Here is a 4442-nt window from a genome sequence, read left to right on the forward strand (position 1 = left end):
CTCACACCTCCTCCTGCTCACACCTCCACAGGCTTACACTTTCAGGCACTCACACCTCCACATGCTCACACCTCCACACGTTCACACCTCCACATGTTCACACCTCCACATGCTCACATCTCCTCCTGCTCACACCTCCACAGGCTTATACCTTCAGGCACCCACACCTCCACACATTCACACCTCCACATGCTCACACCTCTACATGTTCACACCTCCACACGTTCACACCCCCACATACTCACACCTCCTCCTGCTCACACCTCCACAGGCTTACACCTTCAGGCACTCACACCTCCGCACACTCACACCTCCACACACTCACACCTCCACATGCTCACACCTCCACATGTTCACACCTCCACATACTCACACCTCCTCCTGCTCACACCTCCACAGGCTCACACCTTCAGGCACTCACACCTCCACACACACCTTCACATGCTCACACCTCCACATGTTCACACCTCCACATGCTTACACCTCCACACGCTCACACTTCTACATCCTCACACCTCCACATGTTTACACCTCCACATGCTCACACCTCCACACATTCATACTTTTACATGCTCACATCTACACATGCTCACATCTCCACATGCTCACACCTCCACATGCTCACACTTCCAAATACTCACACCTCCACATGCTCACACCTCCACATGCTCACACCTCCACACGCTCACACTTCCACACGCTCACACCTCCACATGCTCACACCTCCACATGCTCATACCTCCACATGTTCACACTTCCACATGTTCACATCTCCACATACTCACACCTCCATACACTCACACTTCTACGTGCTCACATCTCCATATGCTCATACCTCCACATGCTCACATCTTCACATGCTTTGATACTTGCACCTCCACAGGCTCACACCTCCACACACTCACACCTCCACATGCTCACACCTACATATGCTCACACCTCCACACACTCACATCTCCACATGCTCACATCTCCCCATGCTCACACCTCTACATGCTCACATTTCCACATGCTCACACCTCCACATACTTGTACCTCTTCCTGCTCACACCTCTACACACTCACACCTCCACACACTCACACCTCCACATGCTCACACCTCCATGTGCTCACACCTCCACATGCTCACACCTCCACATCCTTACACTTCCATGAGCTCACACCTTCACACGCTCACACCTCCACATGCTCACGCCTTCATGTGCTTACACCTCCATGTGTTCACACCTCCACATCCTCATACCTCCACGTGCTCCCCAGTGCATTGATGTTTCATGGGTTGGGAACTGTCAATATCAACATTGATCATCCCTTCTATGGCCACCTCTGCCTCCTCAACACGCTCCTGGCTGATTTTAAGCCATCACAACCCAGATCTTGCCCACATGAGGCTCCAGCCTGGGCTTTCAGCTGGAAGCTGTGGGCGGCTCACCTGCTTTCCTCTCCCTCCACAATCTGCTCTGCACGGCACTAAGGGATGCAGCCAGCTGCAGCAGCTGTCAGCTCACATGGCTGCCAGCAAACCCCACCCTCTTCCCTCTAGAAGCCACTGCCTTCCTCCTTGACCTGACATGGGGGAAATGTGAGCCCAGCTGGGGTTCCCTCCTCACTCCCATCAGAGAGTGTGACTGCCATTTCTTCTTCTGCTGAAGCTGGTGCTCTAAAGTTGACAGAAGAAGAGAGTGCACTCACTGTGTGCTTTCCTAAGACCTACTGTGGGTGCCATGGGAGTCTGGAATCCATATGAACACTGGACTAAGCTGACAAAGAGGCTGGAGGAGGATGGGTGTCATTGAGGGATGCTGGCAACCAAGGGAAAATTCTGTCAGCGACAGGAAGACTCTGACAGCCATGAAAGGATTCTATCACCCACAGAGGAACTCTGTCATCGATAGGAGAACTCTGTCATTCATGGAAGGGACCTGGTGCTCATGGGAGGATTATGTCACCTACAGGACTCTACCATCAATAAGAAGACTCTGTCATCTGTAGGAGGACTCTGTTACACATGGGAGGACTCTGATGCTCTTGGGAGGACTCTGTCATCTATAGGAGAACTCTGTCATTTGTGGAAGGAATCTGGTACTCATGGGAGAATTATGTCATCTACAGGACTCTACTATCAATAGGAAGACTCTGTCATCTGTAGGAGGACTCTGTTACACATGGGAGGCCTCTTATGCTCTTGGGAGGACTCTGTCACCCATAGAAGAACTCTGTCATTTGTGGAAGGTATCTGGTATTCATGGAAGAATTATTTCATCTACAGGATTCTACCATCAATAAGAAGATTCCTACCACTGTCTCTGTGATCCACAGGACGACTGTGCTATCCATGGGCGAGGGGAGACTCTATCATACACTGCAGGTCTTTGCAATCCACTTGAGGTCTCCAGACACGTTGCTGCAGTGAAGCCTCTTAGCCTAGGGAAGATCAGGCCTGGATTTGAATTGTGCTGAGGAGAAGTCACATGGAATAAGAGGGCAGCTAGAGTAACAGTGAGGAATAGTATGTCAGCAGAGCGGCTGGGTTAGGGCCGTGGCAGTGTGGAATGGACCAGAGCTCTCGGAGGAAGGGCTTGGCGCTCAGTGGTAGGGAGGAGCCATCACCTGTGGTCCATTCTGGGTCTGAGGGTGACACAGGTCTGCATCTTCATCCTTCACGTCTCTCAGCCCATGGGGAAGCCTCATCCTCATCCAGGGTGCTGAGCCAGAGCCGGCCTCCTGTCCCTAAGGCTAGTCCACCTCAGAGCTCAAAGGGGGCTTACCCTGCTGGAGCCACAGTCACCCTGCAGGGAGAATCTTGGTAGCAGAAAGAGTTCCCTGAGTACTGCATGGATGCTACAGAAGAACGTGGAGGGTCTCTCCCACCAAATGCACTGGGCATCTCTGTTTCCAGATTCAGAAGACAGAATGTGGCCATCAGGGCTGCTCTTCAACATCGCAGTGATGAATGTGAATCATGCTGTTAAAAGGGGGGGAGGAATGAATGGGAAGGGGAGGGGAGGAGAGAGGGAAAGGGAGGTGAAAAATACCATGAAAAACAGCACACGCATACCTATATACACATGCACACACCCCTGTATACACATACATGCACACACACATATGCACATACCTCTGTATCCACATGCACACACATATATACACACATGCACACACACATGCACACACATACACACACTTGTACACATATGTACACACACATACACACAAGCACACACACACATATACAAATGGGGAGAGAAGAAAAAAGAGAGAGAAAATGAGTGGGAAGGAAATTGGAAATGAGAGAGAGAGGAGAGAGAGAAGACAAAAAGGAAGGGTAGAGGAACCTAGGGAAGGTGTCTGTCCTAAGAACGACCCATGTCCTGTGCATGTGTCCTGGGTGCTGGTGATATCCCTACTGTGGCTTTGCTCCAAGCTCCCTGAAGGTCTGAAGAGGAGAGTCCTGTCACTCTCTGGTTCTGTCCACCTGAGCTTTTCCAGACTGCCAGCTGTAGGGACCAGAGCTGCCAAGCCCTCCCCAGGGTCCTGCCCTCTGAGGTGTTATTCCTGGGTGCTGTGGAAGCAGGATGGAGCAGGGCTGATCACAGATGTGGTCTGGACACCTGCCTGTGAGCAGGGCCTTCGGGAGGCTTCCAAGCTCAGGGGCAACCCGTCTTCCCAGTCTCTAACAGCTGAGCTTGCTCCTGCCTGCTTTGCTTTGCTTTTAAATTGGCAAAGGCTTCATTCTTTTGATAGAAATGTTCTTTGTGAAAATGTAAATCCAACGGATAAGCAAACAAAATATCTCCCATAAAGCAGGTACTGTTTTGATTCAAAACATAAGCGAATTCCCGCACCTTTGGGGTTTGATGGAAACAGGGTTGGAAGGAGAATAAAAAGGCAACCGCCATGTCTGTGAACAAGGAGGGGGAGGTGTTCTTACTCCCCCTCCCCCACTCTCCTCCCTCCCACGGTCTGTCTCTCCCCACTCACTCCCAGCTCATTTCCATAATGTGTCTGTCCAAGTGTATCCTTATATGTTTAAAATCTTTTTATGTCTGATACATGTGTGTGCATGTGTATACAGGTGTGTGTGCACATGCGTGTACGGGTGTATGTGTGCATGTGTGTACAGGTGTGTGTATGTGTGTATAGGTGTGTGCACGTGTGTGTGTGTACAGGTATATGTGTGCATGTATGTACAGGTGTATGTGTATGCATGTATAGGTGTGTGCAAGTGTGTACAGGTATATGTGTGTGTAAATGTGTGTACAGGTGTGTGTATGTGTGTGTGTATATGTATACAGGTATGCGTATGTCTATGCAGGTGTGTGTATGTGTACACAGGTGTGTGTGGATGTGTATAGGTATATGTGTATGTGCATGTGTGTACAAATGTGTATGATATGTGTACAGGTGTGTGTATGTATGTACAAGTGTGTGCATGTGTGTCC

Source organism: Apodemus sylvaticus, chromosome 3, assembly GCF_947179515.1.
Source record: "Apodemus sylvaticus chromosome 3, mApoSyl1.1, whole genome shotgun sequence".
NCBI lineage: Eukaryota > Metazoa > Chordata > Mammalia > Rodentia > Muridae > Apodemus > Apodemus sylvaticus.